Genomic DNA, 22,059 nt, shown 5'->3' on the forward strand with positions numbered 1-22,059 from the left:
GTTACCGACCGGTATTTAGCTACCTACATGAGGCCCTTCATCTCCAAAACATCTACTTCAGCACTATTCCAGCGAGGGGAAATAAAGAAGATACAAACATACACAGCTGAAGCATGAATGAACATAATTTCTTTAGACAGACTAGACTATTTCAATATTATTTGAGTTTCTGCTTCTCAATACTCATTTGCTTCCAGAGGCAAAGTTCTTAACATTGGTACCTTGCTACAATTTATGTAACTATGCCGCTACCTCAGCAAGCCAACAGACATCTTGCCAAAAACAAGACTTTACAAAGGTTCCTTGCATTTGTATTAACACACTAAAGAGTGACTCCAATCTACCACTCTGACACTCTATTCAGATGCACACGTATTTTTCAATCATAAAATCTACTAACCTCAAGAATATAGCTAGTCTTATGCCATAGTGCACCACCTCCAAGTTACAGACTTCTCTAGTATCTCCATTAGAGGAGAAGGGTAATACTTTGCTGTAAATATGCATTGTTTCATATCAGTGCTTACTACCTCAACATGTGGTAATTGTTTTTTGCCTATAGGATCTCATGTTAGTTACACCTTTAATTGAATGCTTTGTCATCACCAATTTCAACAAAACCTGTGCAATTGCCCCATATAATAACTGCTATTTTTATCTAGAGTTATACCCATCATTCATTGTACTGTATGTCATTGCCAATGCTATGTAAAACGTTTCCGGCCATCAATTTGATGTTGTTAAATTACAAACAAATAGTTACGTAAATGTTAAATATCCCGTGATTAAACTTTGTCCACAGCACAAGCATTTAAGTAGGCAAAATAGAGTTTGAGTGGTTTTGTAGAGTGCATGTTTCTTTGGAATAGATCTTCACCAAACCAGTATAATCACAGAGTTCCCTTTTCTGTTTCATTTTTTTAAACATTATTTATAGTATACATGCACACTAAAACATCCTGGCACCATAATAGAAAGTAGAACAACATTACTACTTTCCCCAAAACATTTTTTACCCTTATTTGAAAAACTACTATTCTCATGTACTAGAGAAGGAAATAAGTTCCAAAATGTGTCATCGTCTGCTATAGAAAACTGTAGCTACAGCTCTTGCTAACCTGAGTCTAAGCACCACGACCTTCAGCAGGTTGATGGATTTAAGAGCATGACTTGGTTGATGTTATTTAAACATATGTTATAAAACATGGGGACTGCACAAAGACCCCCTAGTTGACAATGGTCACAGATGTCGAAAAACTTCTTCAAGAAGTTAGTGTAGTGTGGTCACAACCGGACACGTGATCGGATTATTGCAATCCATTAAAAAAAAAAAAAGCTGTGGCATTCTGAAATAAATAAAGATAATGGAAAATGTATCACCCAGATATTAACTTTTGCCTAATCCAAACTCCATTGGATAAAGGAATTTGCAAAAATAACTGGATTGACTGAACCAAGAAGGAATGCAATGAAGTGGTCTCACCTCTTGGAAGCATCTACTAGGGGCCACGATAAAATTATCGCCGCTTTAGCATCCGTTTTCGGGCGAAAAGCGTCGATAATTTTATCGCATTATCATCAATGACACGCTAGCGCGTGACTCCTTGACTTAGCACCCATTTTCCACACGCCTCGCCTCGCATCTATAATGAGATGCAAAGGAGGCGTGGCTGTGAAAACAACATGGGACGAGGAGTAGCGATATTTGAAATCGCGTTAAGCATGCTTTAACGCAGGAATTTAACGTCTGTTAAATTCCTGACTAAGGCATACCTAACATGGGGGGTGGATTGTGTGGCTAAGACCACACCAGCGATGTTCCAAGGAAAACACCGCTATTGCTGGAATAATTATCTCCATTGCACTATGCGTTGTTAATACAGCGCTAGCATGGCAATAATTTCCAGCAATAGCCGGCGATAAAAATCCTCACGCTAAGAGCGGCCAGCAATAATTATCGCTGCCGCTTGATAATATGGCACTAAGCGCTTACACATTCATGCTGTCCGTAACGCAGCATCCCAAGAATAGGGCTTCAGTGGATTGTGTAATTGTACTTGAAGCAGAAGGTAATGCTTTAATGGCCTGCTACCTATTTTTTTAAAAGCACTTAAGGAGACTTAGCTGTTCCTGTCTATGTGCCTGTGGTTAAAAAAACAAAACTGTTCAATGCAAACCTCAGATCATTGAATCAACCCCTGTCACCCCTTCAGACTGCTTTGTGAAGAATAGGGACTGGAGTTGCTTGGGGAGAATAGGTGATGTGACTTGACTACAGGTGTAACTGTACCTGTTTAGGTCAAGCATGAGCTTCACTGTGGGAGCTGGAAGAACATGACTGTCCAATGTCCATTCCCCCCATGGAGATCACATTGCAATCCAGTGCCGAGGAAGTAAGGTCTTCTGAAATATCAGTATTAAAGAAAAAAACATACCTTGTGTTAGACCTGGCATCCTTGGCATGGTTTCCCCAGTCTTTTTGCCTCAAACTCCTGTTTTTTTTCATGCTGGACATCATTTTTGCAGGTTTATATAAGCTGGGCACTTTATCACTGCTGATCTGTGCTAAAGTGCAAGTGCGCCCTGTCTAAATCGTAACCCTTATTGGTTATTCATGATTTTCATATTTGATTTACTGGTAAATCCCTAGTAAAGTGCACTTGGTGTGCCCAGGGCCTGTAAATCAAATGCTACTAGTGGGCCTGCAGCACTGGATGCGCCACCCACATGAGTAACCCTGTAAACTTGTCTCAGACCTGCCATTGCAGTGTCTGTGAGTGCAGTTTTAAACTGCCATGTCGACCTGATGAGTGCACCCACTTTCCAGGCACTAATATTCCCTTCTACTACATGTATGGCAGCCCTAAAATAGGCCCAAGGTACCCCCATGGGCAGGGTGCACTGTTTTGGAAAGGTAGAACATGTACTAGTGTGTTTTACATGTTCTGACAGTGAAATACTGCAAAAAAATGTTTTCACTATTGCAAGGGCTAGCTCTCCCATAGGCTATCATTGGAGCTGCCTTCAACATTTTACAAGTGTACCTTTCAATTGGGAACAGCTGGATATTTGGAGTTTGGGCTCTCTGAGCTCAGATTTTAAAAGCACATCTTTTAGTAAAGAGGTTTTTTAAATTGTGTGCTTGAAGATTCCTCTTTTAGAAAAAAAACTATGGATTTAGGCCCAGATCTCTGTACTGGCGTGAATGTATGACATTGTTCTGCATTCTGTCCATCAATAGGTCTTTTTGCATTTAGAAAGTGGGCATTTTCTTGTTTAACCACACTGTGCCTCTGCCTGCAAGTGGAAGCAACAACTGGTTTAGACTGATAGGACCTGTTATTGCATTAATTAAGGGAGTTGAGGTGTGCCCTGCATATCCTGATGGCCATCACCAGGCTGATGGGTGTTCCTGAGCTAGAGTGGTGGGAGGAGTCATCACTGACACCTGAATAGGTCGGTGTCTGGCCTCTCACAATGCTGTCTCCACTCCACTGGAGTGAGACTGGGGCCAAGAGAGGGAAAGGCAATAATATGTGCACTACAAAGACTATTCCTTAAAGGCAAAGGTGGTATAACTATTGGACTTAAAACCCAAGACTTTTAGAACACTTCTGGATCAAGAGGATACTCTGCCAAGGAGAAGACCTGACTAGCTGTAGGAAAGAGTCCTCCCCCTTTCCTGTGTGCAATTTTGCTGGATTGACTTGAGTTGCTGCTTCTGCTTTGGAGGAGAAAGAACTGTGCTGTGACATCCTACTTGTGAAGTTTCTCCAAGTGCTTGTGTGTGCTTGTCTCCTGTTAAGAAGTCTCATGACCATCAAAGACTTCACCTGCAGCATCCCTGAACTCAACTGCTGGGAGTTCTGACTTGCCGTTAGGTGGAAATGTAAGTTCTAGTCCCTTGGGGGTTGTTCCTACAGCAGAAAGCTACATCTTTATAATCGATTATTCACTCTTCCAAAGCCTGTTTTTCCTATGCAGCACCGCTGAGCAGAAAAGGTTTCCACACACCGGACCTCCTCTGTAAGCCCCTAGTATATAATAGGGCTGGGGATTAAAACTACCTATTAAAACTTGCCACAGGGCGTGTTTGCACGTCACCTCAGGCCCTGTCCCCTCCCTTCCCCACTGTCTAAACACGCCCTGTGGCCGTTTTAAGTTGGGAGATTAAGTCCCCTTGAATCCTGAGGGTCCCTAGGGTCCAACAAGACCACTAAGTACCTCCAGTAAGCGCCACAGAGTTGCAGTGCAGAGAGATGTAAAAAGGGGCATAGCCTAGACCACCTCTCTGCAACGCAAAAAATGCAAAAAGGGGGCAGGGTAGAAACACCTTGACCCCCTAGGCCTGCTCAGAGGATCCCAAAAGGACCCCCAAAGCCCCCCCAAAATTATAATTTTTTTAAATCGCGGGATGCGCTTAGGATCCGTGCATCCCGTAGTAAAAAAAAAAATTTTAAGCGTGGGCTTCCGCGCTTCGCTTTTAATTAGCCCCCGGGGGGCCAAGTCCTGGGGGCAATATGCATATTGGAATGGGGGCCCAGAGGGGCCCCCCAGCCCCGGGGACTGCCACCTCCCGGGGATTTCTGAATTATGGGGGGGCTCTCAGCCCCCCAGCCCCGTGGACCACTGCCCCCAGGGGCTTTAATATACACTTTGTGATAATATATGCGGGGGGCTCACTGCTCCCCAGCAGCCCTGGGGACTGCCACCCCCAGAGCATTAAAAAAAACATGTGTGGGGGGACTTGAGCCCCCCCACACACCCCAGGGACCGCTACGTCCCCGGGACCCTCAAGCCCTGGGGACCACCCCACGGGGCTTTAAATTAAGTGGGAGGGGGGCCGTGCTTCTGGAGCCTTGTCGTGACCCTGGAGACCGCCACCCCCAAGGGCCGGCTCCTTCAGTGTCCCGGGACACTGTAGTTTGCAAACTGCTTTGCTTCATCGAAGCGAGAGCATGTTAGCTGCTCCCCATGCGGAAAAGCAATGCCGGCTCCTGCAGGAGGCGGGGAGCTGGCTAGGACCGTGGGGGGATTGGGGACCCCCCACGGTCCCCAACGAGGTGGCCACCCCAGGGGATGGGGTTGCTGGGGCTATTAGTGGCCCGGGACGGGGGCCACGCAGCCCCCATACCACCCCAAAAAAACAAAGGCTGGTCCCGGGGGATGGGGTCCCCGGGGCCCTAGGTGGCCTGAGGAGGGGTGCAACGCAGCCCTCCTCCAAAATATTAAAAACAAAATTAAAGGCCATGCCCCAGGGGATGGGGTCCCCGGGGCCAATTAAGGCCTCGGGAGGGGGACCACGTGGCCCCCTTCCAATTTTTTTGGGGCGAGTTGTAAGTTGGGGAATTAAGTCCCCTTCAATACTGAGGGTCCCAGAGGGCCAACTAGCCCACCAGGTATCTCCAGTATGCGCCAGGGAGCTGCGTTGCAGACAGGTGTTCAGAGACCACACCCCTTTTTACACCTTTCTGGAACGCAGCTCTGGGGCGCTTACTGGAGGTACCTAGTGGGCTAATTTTACCCTAGGGACCCTTAGGATTCAAGGGGACTTAATTTCCCAACTTAGAGTGGACACAGGGTGCTTTTGCACAGTGGTGACGTGAGGGAATGGGCCCTGTGGCGTTTTTTAAGTTGGGGAATCAATTCCCCTTCAATCCTGAGGGCCCCTGGGGGTCAACTAGCCCACCAGGTGCTTCCAGTAAGTGACACTGCGCTGCTTTTGCAGAGAGATGGGGCAGGCCCTGCCCCTTTTTACACCTCTCTGTAACGGCGCTTACTGGAGGTACCTAGTGGGCTAGTTTGACCCTAAGGACCCTCAGGATTCAAGGGGACTTAATCTCCCAACTTAAAACGGCCACAGGGCGCGTTTACACAGTGGTGAAGGGAGGGGATGGGGCTTGAGGTGACGTGTGCAAACATGCCCTGTGGCGGGTTTTAAGATGGGGAAATAATTCCCCTTCAATCCTGAGGGACCCTGGGGGCCAACTAGTCCACCAGGTGCTTCCAGTAAGCGCCACTGCGCTGTGTTTCAGAGAGGAGGCCCAGGCCGTGCCCCTTTTTACACCTCTCTGCAACACAGCTCTGTGGCGCTTACTGGAGGTACCTAGTGGGCTACTTGGACCCTAGGGACACTCAGGATTCAAGGGGACTTAATCTCCCAAATTAAAACAGACACAGGGCGCGTTTACACAGTGGTGAAGGGAGGGGATGGGGCCTGCGGTGACGTGTGCAAACACGCCCTGTGGTGGGTTTTAAGATGGGGAATTAATTCCCCTTCAATCCTGAGGGACCCTGGGGGCCAACTAGTCCACCAGGTGCTTCCAGTAAGTGCCACTGCGCTGCATTGCACAAAGGTGGTCTAGGCTGTGCCCTTTTTTACACCTCTCTGCAATGCAGCTCTGTGGCGCTTACTGGAGGTACCTAGTGGACTACTTGGACCCTAGGAACCCTCAGGATTCAGGGGGACTTAATCTCCCAACTTAAAACAGCCACAGGGCGTGTTTACACAGTGGTGAAGGGAGGGGATGGGGCCTGAGGTCACGTGTGCAAACATGCCCTGTGGCGAGTTTTAAGATGGGGAAATAATTCACTTTCAATCCTGAGGGCCCCTGGGGGCCAACTGGTCCACCAGGTGCTTCCAGTAAGCGCCACTGCATTGCGTTGCAGAGAGGTGGTCCAGGCCGTAACACTTTTTACACTTCTCTGCAATGCAGCTCTGTTGCGCTTAACTGGAGGTGCAAATTTCCCAAAGGCCTAAACAGTGGGGAGGAACTGGCATCACACCTGGGCACATGAGGAAAGCAAAAAAAATAATGTATGAGTAGAGATTTAATAGCAGCATCTGTACTATTTGCCATGAGATGATCAATTGGAAGTAGAGCTGTCTCCAACTTCCAAAATCAATAATTGTATTGTTATGAGATTATGAGAAGGATTTTAGCAGTTGTGTCTTACGAGTTGAGCATGTATTAAGGATGGTACAAAAAAGCCGATACACGGCGGGATGAAGACATAGACAATTTGATAGAAATTGGGTCTATTACACACTAACTTATTGTAGGGGCAATGCCGTAAGCCAATACATGGCTAAATTGTGGTGCATAATTACAAGCTACGCATTAGATATAATGCGTGGGTGGCCCTAGTGGTTATTATCCATATGGAATTTAGACCCAGAGCATTCAAGTTGTGAGGTACCGTCATGCAATATAAACATGGTCTAAGGAATGATCCACAACTCTAGGTTTATTTATGGCGGTTTTTTCGAGTAATGTATTAATCCGCTTTTAGCGATGTTACCTAGATGCCGCAGCCAATACATGGCGTAAATTTTGTTAAATAGCCAGAGTGCGTGCAAATGTGTACATAGGATATAACTTGTTTTCTGTTCTGTCTTACAATTCAGATTGGCATTAAGGATGATGAAATTGTGATTTGCCATGTATTTACCATCTGAACAAGTTATTATTGCAAATTTAGCAATGGCGGACGATATATTTGTTGAATGTGTAAGTCCCCTTTCTATGTTAACTTATTGCTACGATAGCCCATGCATGTATTTAAAATGGCGACCTCCCGGTTTGCGAGCAAACACCGAGGAAGGCAATTTGCCGAAACGCGTCTGTTTGTTACACCGGAATAAAATCTCTTCCGAGCATCTCCCGTGAGTGCCTATTTCCTTTGCGACAGGAGGAAGTTGGAGCGTTGATTATTTGTGGAGTGCATCGCCACATTCAGGGCACCCACCCGTGAGTGAATTCCCGATTTGAAAAGGTGCAACCAGAGCTGTTATATATATATATATATATATATATATATTGCTACATACACTGTAGAATGTTGTAAGAGAATTACTGTGCTGCCTTAGCTGTTCAAGTTGAGCAACTTTAGTAGGTAGAGTGCTTCTAATACGGAGTCTTGTAAGTCTTTAATACTTGGTAAGCTCTGGACTTGAATTGGCTTACTGTCTCTAAAAATACTCTAGAACGTCTTTAGTCTTTTTCACTGTCACTGAAAATACTCTAGAATGTCTTACAGGCACATACATCAAGCTAGGATTTTGCGAGTCCTTAATTGCGAATATTAAAAATTCCCTATTAAGGACACGCAAAATCCTATGCATGTAGGAATCGCTATATTAATAGAGATTTCTACACATTCCTTATTTGCGACTCACAAATTGTGAGTCGCAAATAGGGAATAGCTTCCCATTCATTCCTATGGGCCTACAGGCCCATAGGAATGAATGGGAAGTTGTAAGCGCAATTTGCGAGTACCAATAGGTACTCGCAAATTGCGCATGCAATTTCAAGATTGCAAGGGTGACAAAAGGACACTCTGTTGCACCCATGAAATTGATCCGTGCACATATGTTGCACACTCACACATGTCCCAAGGACATGTGTGTGTAACCTACAACTTTGAAAAATGCACTTTAGTGCATTTTTCAAAGTTTTCGCTAATTACCATGTGGTATGATTCCACGGTAAATAGTGGGCCCAAATAGCGAACTCACTATTTTTAAAGGCATCATGCATTGCATTTAAGGATTTGCAATTTGCGATTCCTTACATGCAATCGCAATTTAAGAAGTGGCAAAAATGTGCGATTTCTTACATTGCGAGTGGCAAGTTGCTTCATGCATCGCAAACCCTAATTTTGCGATCGCAAATGGCCGATATTTGCGAATCACACCGTTTGCGATCGCAAAAAGCTTTGATGCATGTGCCTGTTAGTCTTTTTCACACTCTCTCACAGTGACGCACTGGAAACTGTGTTTTTCAAAAGTACTTCTTGAATGTCTTAAATCCTCAAAATTATGCTGTGTGAGCGCTGGAATTGTAAATGTAAAGTCGCTCTAATAATTGTTCTTGAAAGCAACTTGCTGTGAGCAAAGAAAATGGACTAAATAGGAGAACTGACCTTCTGACTTCTTCAGGATATACTCCGACTCTTATTTGTGTCGGCGAGAGACTATGATGCTGAACAAGTTAGTTCGACTGACTGAAAAATACTTCACCCTCAATGAAGCTCCGGAATCCTTGAGTGTTCACACCAAATCTGCTGCAAGAGTCAGGCGGAGACACGCTAGGAAACTCTATCCCCTGACTGGAAATTCTGACAAGAGAAGGAGCAGCACAAATACGTTGTTTCCTCCTCAAAACGATTGTTGAAGTGCATAGCGCGCATAGCACGTGCACGCGTGTGAACACTTCTCCCCAAAAATAAACTAGAACTCAAACTCAGAAAGCGGAGAGGGCACTTGAGGCCGCCATTTTGAATATGACAAAATGGAGCCTTTCAACACTGACCTCAAGGGAGTGAATCGGCAAAGCCGATTCCTTGGGTAATTCAAACGTTTCTTTCTTTTAACGCCTGCCTCAGGGTGAAATGAAGAACTGCTAAGCCCAGCCATGTCACATAAAGGGGGTGAAAGTAAGTTGATGATGTTCCCCTATGGTATTGCTTGGTTAGATGCTTCTGGTCAGAGACATTTGCTGCTCGTGGCATGGTAGGAGGGCAGAAGGCTAAGGCCACATTATTTAAAGCAAGCCTTGTTATGCTTAGAGGGGAGGAGTGGCTGCACATCTGCCTGCTGTTCCTGCACTGTGCAGTCTCCTTCTAGGTTTTCAAAGAGCAGATACACACCAGGTACAATCTGTTCCAATGTTTGTGGTCCCATCGTTACATTTAAACCTGAAATTTGGGTCTGGAAACATAGAACTATTCAGAATCAATTATGAAGCGGTATCTTTCCCAGAAACTCGGCTTGTCCTGATTCAGAATCAGGTCCCTTGTGTTCTTCGCTGCTTTGAACAATTTCCTCATATCTGGTATTCAGTCTGCTTCAAATCTGCACTGGTTTCACATCTTCTAAAAACCTACTTCCGACCCCTCATCCCAAACAAACTAGCATTCACAGAGTTTTCTTTCCAAAATAATGGCTCGGTTCTTTGACCTTATTCTTCTAATGCTACACCTCTTCCCACAGACATAATATTTTCTCATTTGATTTCTGCTAACAACTCTGTGCAGCTGACATCCAAATCTTTTTCTTCATCATGATTTTACACAATGTCTCCAGTCATAGATTTCAGATTGACTCACTGCAATCATTCATGACAAACTCAGAAAACAAGGTATCACACTTTCCTTTTTCAACAACCCACATCTCTATTGCTGATTCCATCATATATAAGTATTACATATTTTGAGGCAAAATGTGCTTAGTAAAAATAAAGTGCCAATGAAAAATGACAGTTTATGCTAGATACTAGGTTTAACCACAATAGAGTGGAAGTCGAATAGACCAAGTGGATCTCCTTATTCATGAGTATTACCTTTGTACCTAGTATTATTTTTTAGATCACCATTTTCCAGCAGGCAAAGACCCAAGGTAGAGCTAAATATATCATCATTCATCTTGAACGGAAGCCATTGGTTTTGAGGTTCAAAAACACTGAGCAGAACAAAGTTGGATATCATAGCAGCCAAGGTCAATTCACCCCTAGTATAGATTTGATACCTCACCCTAGTCCAAGGGTTACTTCAGACTTAATTAGTTCATTAGTTATCAAAATCCAGCATCATAGCAAGGCTTGAAGCTGTAACTGGACACAGCTTTTTTTCTTGCCTGCCAAATTTCCCAGATGCCCTAATTTTAAGATTTCAATCACTTTCCTCTATCTGGAGGTTCACTTGTCCACCAGTTTTGGTCTTAAGACAAAATCCTAACGTAAGCTAAACTTAAGCTAAACTTAAGTTAGGGTTTTGTCTTAAGACCAAAACTTAACACACACTTAAGACACAATCCTGACTTTACTACTCCTAAATGCCTTTTGTGAATATCGAAAGTCGTAAAGTTAGGATTTTGTCTCTGATTACTTTTGTGAATCGGGCCCAAAGGTATTAAGGGCAGTGGATACCTGTTCTTAACTGTTATTGCTTTCAAGGCTCCAACGTCTATACACGGGTAAAGCTCCACATTTGCTTTCGGGATTCAGAAAAGAGGCGAGGCTGCAGGAGATTTAGAATGTCGAATAAACCCTAGTGCCAGGTATTTATCTATGTAGTAATGGAGTTTCTTTTTCCGTCAATGCATTAACTCTCCCACATGGGACTAGGGCTCCTGGGCTCAGATCAATCTGTCAATCGTATTGACGATGAGGGTGCAATACTTCTGCGCTTTGATAGCTGAACACATCTGAGTAGCTTAGGTATTGGTCTGGGAGGGTTATGTCCTTTTCTGCAGCTGTGGCAATACACTGTTTAAGGGCAAGAGCTTTGGACGGAATCTGCATGGCAAGCAAGCAGTGTTCCTTACAGTGTTACGAAGTCATGTGTATGGTCTTTTCTGTCCAATTCATTTGAGGCTTGTGTTTCTGTGACCAGGGCAATCCCAAGAAAATCTCATAGTGAGGTGCTGTGAAGACGTTAAAGGATAACATTTCCAAATACTGTGTGTAATATATGATGTCAACTTCCTCTGTAGCAAAGCGTATGGGACCAGAAACCACATGGCAGCCTTTGACAAAATGTACTTTCTTCCAACAATATAAACAAAGACCCTGCTTGCGTCTTGTCTCTCATTCCTCGGGTCTTAGGGAAGCACACATCGTGCCAATTTCCATTTGCTCCTGATGAATCCCAACATTATTATCAGTAGATTTAGGACGATCATAACGAGGGCTGGGTCTTTCTCTATGGTTTTTTTCTCCTTTACATTCACTATCCGATAATCCAATTGTAACGCAAGTTCAATTAATTGTTCACAGGACTTCGACTTGGAGTCTATTTGGGAGATTATATCCTTGAGTTTGTCCTTTAAACCCTTATGAAAGAGTAGGCCTGTTTGGATTCGGGCCAATTGGATTCTGGTACTAATCAACGAAAAGTGTGTAAGTAAACTATAAGTTATTTTCCCTTGCTTAAGTTCCAGTATTTCTCTGTCGGCAGTGAACAAAGCTGCCCTTCTGTTAAACACTTTCTCAAATGTATCCCTAAATCCTTCCCAATCATATAAAAGAGGATCATCTCGTCTCACCAAAGGTACAGCCCACTGAGCTGCATCGTCTTCCAGATAGGATACCAGGAAGGCCACTTGGGCTTGATTAGTAACGAAGGCCTTTGGTTTACATGTAAAATGTAAAAGAATTTGTGTGAGAAAGACTTGGACTTTATTAGAGTCCCCATGGAATCTCTCTGGTACTAACAAAGGAATAGGAGCCGGAAACTCTACCTGAATAGGACTAACTGAGGGATGTAAATGAGCTCCTACATCAAAGGTGTTTCTTTGCATCCTCTCTATCCTGTTCTGCAGTGATGCATTTTCCACCTGTGCGACCGCCACCTAATGCTGCAGAGCAGCCAAGGTAGCTAGGACATCGTTTATGGTAGCCATTCAACCTCGATCTGATCAGGAAGATAAGTATTCTTGGGCCGCTAATTATGTCAGCGTTGGTTATCCTCGGGATCGGATCGGATCGATGCTCAAAATGATCCACCTCCTGACAACTCCAAAGTCTGAATGCTATGATTGGATGGACTGTTGAAGGGGTCAGGCAAGGGAAGGAAAGGAAGGGTACAGCATGGAGGGAGACCTGTAGGTTACAAAGAAAAGGATTACTCTCTCTGGAGTGCGCAACCATCTACTGAAGGTATTTATTAAAGAACCTCAAATAAATACCTGTAAATAAATAGAAGAGAGGCTGTAACCTATTTGTTCCTGGACAAATTATGAGCGTTTGAGGCTGTAATATAGAAATAACAAAACAAGATAAATAAGAAAAACTATCTCTATCCCTTAGGCACATTCAGATATCATAAGGGTTTATAATGATCCTCCCCACCTATCCTTTATCTTATTCAGTAACCATTCACAGGGGAGAATAAACCAAGACATTCTGAAACACTTCTTCCCCCTGTGTAGTAAGGTAATAAAACAAAACAGCGCTGTTGAACAGAAGTTTGAAACGTCAGTGCATATTCCTGTAATAGCACTATAGAATCCATTTCTTCAGTACCAACATCGGCAATTATATCAAAAGAACACCTAACTTCAATGCCCAGAATTCAAGGAGTTTAACCAATACTTGTGGCAATTAACCATTGGCTTTTCAAACACTCTCATCCCTTGCATTAATATAAACATGTGTAGTCTCTGATTTGGTTCTCTAGACAAATCCGCTGGTATTTTTGGTTTAGCCTTGTATTCTACCCCCTCCCGCATGAGATCCTCCTGGTTCTCGCCAACGGGAAGGGACTTTCCAAGGGATGGTAACCTGGTGAAATTACCGAGACACCAAAGGCACCCGGACTTTGATTTTTGTCCTCCATGATACTAAGAGAGAGGCAACACTTGATCTCTAACCAGAATTCCCCTTCTAGCCTCGACACGAGCAGAGGAATCTGCCAGCGAAGTCCGGATGGTAGGCAAAGTAAGGATAGAGACTCACTGCAAGAGGATCTCAACACACATGCCTCGCCAACGGGAGTCTCGTCGGGAGTCGCGCAGCAGCGCATCTCAAAGAAACCACTCCTGACACAGGCCGCGTGTCTCACTGGCCTTGTCACTAGCGACAATATCCCAAAGTAAGCAAATAACCAGAATTAGGTGCCCGGAGCACCCTCACCAGACAGGGTTCACAGTCCACTGGAATCTTTAATTAGCAGCTGCGTCCTCTGAAGTCGCCATGCTTTTACGGGCGGAGATGACTTCACACTGACGTGTGTGCTTCTCCTCCCATCTCTCACTTCGGTACATGGGATTTGTAGTTTCGATGGTCCCATTACCTGAATCATCTCTAAAGCTTTCTACCTGGCCTGACATTTTTCACAGAGACACAGAAGGGCTAGTGACATGCAGACCCACTAGTAGCATTTGATTTACATATGCTGGGTACACACAGTGCACTGTACTAGGGACTTACTAGTAAATCAAATATAGCAATCATGGAAAACCAAACATAACGCAATTTACAGTAGGAGCACTTGCACTTTAACACTGAATAACAGTGAACATGTGTGCAGAGACACTAAACCAGCAAAAACAAAGTCAAAAACAGGAGGCCAAAAAACAAAAAGGCAGGTGAAAACCAGCCAAAACTGCCAAGTCCAACAACAGGCTGCAGCACATGTATGGGTGCTTAACGTCTAAGACACTGGTACAATTTCCGACCCAATTTAATTTGCCTTACTGAACAGTTAAACCAGCTGAGTGAATTCAATATATGGTTACCATTTTAGGTGCAGAGCACATATGCTGTGGTACTGATTTGCAGTGTTACACAGCACAAATTCCAAACACTATGCAAAAATATGGTCTAAAAAAAAGAAAACATCGAAGGATGGTGTTGCTAACCTCACCAAAGAACTTTGGGATTTTTTCTGCCCATCCATGAAAATGAAAGACTTCGGGCCATATGTAGGTAGCATCACATTTACCGACTCATAAATACCGGATTTTACCGATTCGGTATTTATGAATCGGTAAATGTGATGTAGGTAATAATTCGGTAAAATTTACCGAATCGGAAAAATTTGGTAATTTTGAATCGGTATTTACCGATTCGGTAATGAGGCATACCTTCCCATTGATTCCTATGGGCCTGGAGGCCCATAGGAATGAATGGGAAGCCAGTTACCATTACCGATTCGGTAAATACCGATTCGGTAATGGGGGAGGCATTATCATGGGTGGCAGGGTGTCACATTGACACCCTGTTGCACCCCTGATTCGTCCATGTGTGCACATGTGGCGCACATACATGCCCTAAGGGCATGTATGTCTGCCACATGGCACTTTGACATCTGCAAAATATCACGTTTTGCAAGGTATTCGGTATTTATCACCAACCTATTTTTGGTGGTAAATACCGCATTCTAATTCCTACTCATCACTCATTAGAGTGTTTCCTACATATCATTTCAGGATTCGGTATTTACCGAATCGGTAATTTTACCGAATCGGTAAATTACAGAATCCTGAAATATGCCTCCTACATCTCAAATAGCTAAATACCGGTCGGTAACGGGATTTTTACCGAATTTCGGCCGTTACCGACCGGTATTTAGCTACCTACATGAGGCCCTTCATCTCCAAAACATCTACTTCAGCACTATTCCAGCGAGGGGAAATAAAGAAGATACAAACATACACAGCTGAAGCATGAATGAACATAATTTCTTTAGACAGACTAGACTATTTCAATATTATTTGAGTTTCTGCTTCTCAATACTCATTTGCTTCCAGAGGCAAAGTTCTTAACATTGGTACCTTGCTACAATTTATGTAACTATGCCGCTACCTCAGCAAGCCAACAGACATCTTGCCAAAAACAAGACTTTACAAAGGTTCCTTGCATTTGTATTAACACACTAAAGAGTGACTCCAATCTACCACTCTGACACTCTATTCAGATGCACACGTATTTTTCAATCATAAAATCTACTAACCTCAAGAATATAGCTAGTCTTATGCCATAGTGCACCACCTCCAAGTTACAGACTTCTCTAGTATCTCCATTAGAGGAGAAGGGTAATACTTTGCTGTAAATATGCATTGTTTCATATCAGTGCTTACTACCTCAACATGTGGTAATTGTTTTTTGCCTATAGGATCTCATGTTAGTTACACCTTTAGTTGAATGCTTTGTCATCACCAATTTCAACAAAACCTGTGCAATTGCCCCATATAATAACTGCTATTTTTATCTAGAGTTATACCCATCATTCATTGAACTGTATGTCATTGCCAATGCTATGTAAAACGTTTCCGGCCATCAATTTGATGTTGTTAAATTACAAACAAATAGTTACGTAAATGTTAAATATCCCGTGATTAAACTTTGTCCACAGCACAAGCATTTAAGTAGGCAAAATAGAGTTTGAGTGGTTTTGTAGAGTGCATGTTTCTTTGGAATAGATCTTCACCAAACCAGTATAATCACAGAGTTCCCTTTTCTGTTTCATTTTTTTAAACATTATTTATAGTATACATGCACACTAAAACATCCTGGCACCATAATAGAAAGTAGAACAACATTACTACTTTCCCCAAAACATTTTTTACCCTTATTTGAAAAACTACTATTCTCATGTACTAGAGAAGGAAATAAGTTCCAAAATGTGTCATCGTCTGCTATAGAAAACTGTAGCTACAGCTCTTGCTAACCTGAGTCTAAGCACCACGACCTTCAGCAGGTTGATGGATTTAAGAGCATGACTTGGTTGATGTTATTTAAACATATGTTATAAAACATGGGGACTGCACAAAGACCCCCTAGTTGACAATGGTCACAGATGTCGAAAAACTTCTTCAAGAAGTTAGTGTAGTGTGGTCACAACCGGACACGTGATCGGATTATTGCAATCCATTAAAAAAAAAAAAAGCTGTGGCATTCTGAAATAAATAAAGATAATGGAAAATGTATCACCCAGATATTAACTTTTGCCTAATCCAAACTCCATTGGATAAAGGAATTTGCAAAAATAACTGGATTGACTGAACCAAGAAGGAATGCAATGAAGTGGTCTCACCTCTTGGAAGCATCTACTAGGGGCCACGATAAAATTATCGCCGCTTTAGCATCCGTTTTCGGGCGAAAAGCGTCGATAATTTTATCGCATTATCATCAATGACACGCTAGCGCGTGACTCCTTGACTTAGCACCCATTTTCCACACGCCTCGCCTCGCATCTATAATGAGATGCAAAGGAGGCGTGGCTGTGAAAACAACATGGGACGAGGAGTAGCGATATTTGAAATCGCGTTAAGCATGCTTTAACGCAGGAATTTAACGTCTGTTAAATTCCTGACTAAGGCATACCTAACATGGGGGGTGGATTGTGTGGCTAAGACCACACCAGCGATGTTCCAAGGAAAACACCGCTATTGCTGGAATAATTATCTCCATTGCACTATGCGTTGTTAATACAGCGCTAGCATGGCAATAATTTCCAGCAATAGCCGGCGATAAAAATCCTCACGCTAAGAGCGGCCAGCAATAATTATCGCTGCCGCTTGATAATATGGCACTAAGCGCTTACACATTCATGCTGTCCGTAACGCAGCATCCCAAGAATAGGGCTTCAGTGGATTGTGTAATTGTACTTGAAGCAGAAGGTAATGCTTTAATGGCCTGCTACCTATTTTTTTAAAAGCACTTAAGGAGACTTAGCTGTTCCTGTCTATGTGCCTGTGGTTAAAAAAACAAAACTGTTCAATGCAAACCTCAGATCATTGAATCAACCCCTGTCACCCCTTCAGACTGCTTTGTGAAGAATAGGGACTGGAGTTGCTTGGGGAGAATAGGTGATGTGACATGACTACAGGTGTAACTGTACCTGTTTAGGTCAAGCATGAGCTTCACTGTGGGAGCTGGAAGAACATGACTGTCCAATGTCCATTCCCCCCATGGAGATCACATTGCAATCCAGTGCCGAGGAAGTAAGGTCTTCTGAAATATCAGTATTAAAGAAAAAAACATACCTTGTGTTAGACCTGGCATCCTTGGCATGGTTTCCCCAGTCTTTTTGCCTCAAACTCCTGTTTTTTTTCATGCTGGACATCATTTTTGCAGGTTTATATAAGCTGGGCACTTTATCACTGCTGATCTGTGCTAAAGTGCAAGTGCGCCCTGTCTAAATCGTAACCCTTATTGGTTATTCATGATTTTCATATTTGATTTACTGGTAAATCCCTAGTAAAGTGCACTTGGTGTGCCCAGGGCCTGTAAATCAAATGCTACTAGTGGGCCTGCAGCACTGGATGCGCCACCCACATGAGTAACCCTGTAAACTTGTCTCAGACCTGCCATTGCAGTGTCTGTGAGTGCAGTTTTAAACTGCCATGTCGACCTGATGAGTGCACCCACTTTCCAGGCACTAATATTCCCTTCTACTACATGTATGGCAGCCCTAAAATAGGCCCAAGGTACCCCCATGGGCAGGGTGCACTGTTTTTGAAAGGTAGAACATGTACTAGTGTGTTTTACATGTTCTGACAGTGAAATACTGCAAAAAAATGTTTTCACTATTGCAAGGGCTAGCTCTCCCATAGGCTATCATTGGAGCTGCCTTCAACATTTTACAAGTGTACCTTTCAATTGGGAACAGCTGGATATTTGGAGTTTGGGCTCTCTGAGCTCAGATTTTAAAAGCACATCTTTTAGTAAAGAGGTTTTTTAAATTGTGTGCTTGAAGATTCCTCTTTTAGAAAAAAAACTATGGATTTAGGCCCAGATCTCTGTACTGGCGTGAATGTATGACATTGTTCTGCATTCTGTCCATCAATAGGTCTTTTTGCATTTAGAAAGTGGGCATTTTCTTGTTTAACCACACTGTGCCTCTGCCTGCAAGTGGAAGCAACAACTGGTTTAGACTGATAGGACCTGTTATTGCATTAATTAAGGGAGTTGAGGTGTGCCCTGCATATCCTGATGGCCATCACCAGGCTGATGGGTGTTCCTGAGCTAGAGTGGTGGGAGGAGTCATCACTGACACCTGAATAGGTCGGTGTCTGGCCTCTCACAATGCTGTCTCCACTCCACTGGAGTGAGACTGGGGCCAAGAGAGGGAAAGGCAATAATATGTGCACTACAAAGACTATTCCTTAAAGGCAAAGGTGGTATAACTATTGGACTTAAAACCCAAGACTTTTAGAACACTTCTGGATCAAGAGGATACTCTGCCAAGGAGAAGACCTGACTAGCTGTAGGAAAGAGTCCTCCCCCTTTCCTGTGTGCAATTTTGCTGGATTGACTTGAGTTGCTGCTTCTGCTTTGGAGGAGAAAGAACTGTGCTGTGACATCCTACTTGTGAAGTTTCTCCAAGTGCTTGTGTGTGCTTGTCTCCTGTTAAGAAGTCTCATGACCATCAAAGACTTCACCTGCAGCATCCCTGAACTCAACTGCTGGGAGTTCTGACTTGCCGTTAGGTGGAAATGTAAGTTCTAGTCCCTTGGGGGTTGTTCCTACAGCAGAAAGCTACATCTTTATAATCGATTATTCACTCTTCCAAAGCCTGTTTTTCCTATGCAGCACCGCTGAGCAGAAAAGGTTTCCACACACCGGACCTCCTCTGTAAGCCCCTAGTATATAATAGGGCTGGGGATTAAAACTACCTATTAAAACTTGCCACAGGGCGTGTTTGCACGTCACCTCAGGCCCTGTCCCCTCCCTTCCCCACTGTCTAAACACGCCCTGTGGCCGTTTTAAGTTGGGAGATTAAGTCCCCTTGAATCCTGAGGGTCCCTAGGGTCCAACAAGACCACTAAGTACCTCCAGTAAGCGCCACAGAGTTGCAGTGCAGAGAGATGTAAAAAGGGGCATAGCCTAGACCACCTCTCTGCAACGCAAAAAATGCAAAAAGGGGGCAGGGTAGAAACACCTTGACCCCCTAGGCCTGCTCAGAGGATCCCAAAAGGACCCCCAAAGCCCCCCCAAAATTATAATTTTTTTAAATCGCGGGATGCGCTTAGGATCCGTGCATCCCGTAGTAAAAAAAAAAATTTTAAGCGTGGGCTTCCGCGCTTCGCTTTTAATTAGCCCCCGGGGGGCCAAGTCCTGGGGGCAATATGCATATTGGAATGGGGGCCCAGAGGGGCCCCCCAGCCCCGGGGACTGCCACCTCCCGGGGATTTCTGAATTATGGGGGGGCTCTCAGCCCCCCAGCCCCGTGGACCACTGCCCCCAGGGGCTTTAATATACACTTTGTGATAATATATGCGGGGGGCTCACTGCTCCCCCGCAGCCCTGGGGACTGCCACCCCCAGAGCATTAAAAAAAACATGTGTGGGGGGACTTGAGCCCCCCCACACACCCCAGGGACCGCTACGTCCCCGGGACCCTCAAGCCCTGGGGACCACCCCACGGGGCTTTAAATTAAGTGGGAGGGGGGCCGTGCTTCTGGAGCCTTGTCGTGACCCTGGAGACCGCCACCCCCAAGGGCCGGCTCCTGCAGTGTCCCGGGACACTGTAGTTTGCAAACTGCTTTGCTTCATTGAAGCGAGAGCATGTTAGCTGCTCCCCATGCGGAAAAGCAATGCCGGCTCCTGCAGGAGGCGGGGAGCTGGCTAGGACCGTGGGGGGATTGGGGACCCCCCACGGTCCCCAACGAGGTGGCCACCCCAGGGGATGGGGTTGCTGGGGCTATTAGTGGCCCGGGACGGGGGCCACGCAGCCCCCATACCACCCCAAAAAAACAAAGGCTGGTCCCGGGGGATGGGGTCCCCGGGGCCCTAGGTGGCCTGAGGAGGGGTGCAACGCAGCCCTCCTCCAAAATATTAAAAACAAAATTAAAGGCCATGCCCCAGGGGATGGGGTCCCCGGGGCCAATTAAGGCCTCGGGAGGGGGACCACGTGGCCCCCTTCCAATTTTTTTGGGGCGAGTTGTAAATTGGGGAATTAAGTCCCCTTCAATACTGAGGGTCCCAGAGGGCCAACTAGCCCACCAGGTATCTCCAGTATGCGCCAGGGAGCTGCGTTGCAGACAGGTGTTCAGAGACCACACCCCTTTTTACACCTTTCTGGAACGCAGCTCTGGGGCGCTTACTGGAGGTACCTAGTGGGCTAATTTTACCCTAGGGACCCTTAGGATTCAAGGGGACTTAATTTCCCAACTTAGAGTGGACACAGGGTGCTTTTGCACAGTGGTGACGTGAGGGAATGGGCCCTGTGGCGTTTTTTAAGTTGGGGAATCAATTCCCCTTCAATCCTGAGGGCCCCTGGGGGTCAACTAGCCCACCAGGTGCTTCCAGTAAGTGACACTGCGCTGCTTTTGCAGAGAGATGGGGCAGGCCCTGCCCCTTTTTACACCTCTCTGTAACGGCGCTTACTGGAGGTACCTAGTGGGCTAGTTTGACCCTAAGGACCCTCAGGATTCAAGGGGACTTAATCTCCCAACTTAAAACGGCCACAGGGCGCGTTTACACAGTGGTGAAGGGAGGGGATGGGGCTTGAGGTGACGTGTGCAAACATGCCCTGTGGCGGGTTTTAAGATGGGGAAATAATTCCCCTTCAATCCTGAGGGACCCTGGGGGCCAACTAGTCCACCAGGTGCTTCCAGTAAGCGCCACTGCGCTGTGTTTCAGAGAGGAGGCCCAGGCCGTGCCCCTTTTTACACCTCTCTGCAACACAGCTCTGTGGCGCTTACTGGAGGTACCTAGTGGGCTACTTGGACCCTAGGGACACTCAGGATTCAAGGGGACTTAATCTCCCAAATTAAAACAGACACAGGGCGCGTTTACACAGTGGTGAAGGGAGGGGATGGGGCCTGCGGTGACGTGTGCAAACACGCCCTGTGGTGGGTTTTAAGATGGGGAATTAATTCCCCTTCAATCCTGAGGGACCCTGGGGGCCAACTAGTCCACCAGGTGCTTCCAGTAAGTGCCACTGCGCTGCATTGCACAAAGGTGGTCTAGGCTGTGCCCTTTTTTACACCTCTCTGCAATGCAGCTCTGTGGCGCTTACTGGAGGTACCTAGTGGACTACTTGGACCCTAGGAACCCTCAGGATTCAGGGGGACTTAATCTCCCAACTTAAAACAGCCACAGGGCGTGTTTACACAGTGGTGAAGGGAGGGGATGGGGCCTGAGGTCACGTGTGCAAACATGCCCTGTGGCGAGTTTTAAGATGGGGAAATAATTCACTTTCAATCCTGAGGGCCCCTGGGGGCCAACTGGTCCACCAGGTGCTTCCAGTAAGCGCCACTGCATTGCGTTGCAGAGAGGTGGTCCAGGCCGTAACACTTTTTACACTTCTCTGCAATGCAGCTCTGTTGCGCTTAACTGGAGGTGCAAATTTCCCAAAGGCCTAAACAGTGGGGAGGAACTGGCATCACACCTGGGCACATGAGGAAAGCAAAAAAAATAATGTATGAGTAGAGATTTAATAGCAGCATCTGTACTATTTGCCATGAGATGATCAATTGGAAGTAGAGCTGTCTCCAACTTCCAAAATCAATAATTGTATTGTTATGAGATTATGAGAAGGATTTTAGCAGTTGTGTCTTACGAGTTGAGCATGTATTAAGGATGGTACAAAAAAGCCGATACACGGC

This window comes from Triturus cristatus, chromosome 2_2, assembly GCF_964204655.1.
Source record: "Triturus cristatus chromosome 2_2, aTriCri1.1, whole genome shotgun sequence".
Classification (NCBI taxonomy): Eukaryota; Metazoa; Chordata; class Amphibia; order Caudata; family Salamandridae; genus Triturus; species Triturus cristatus.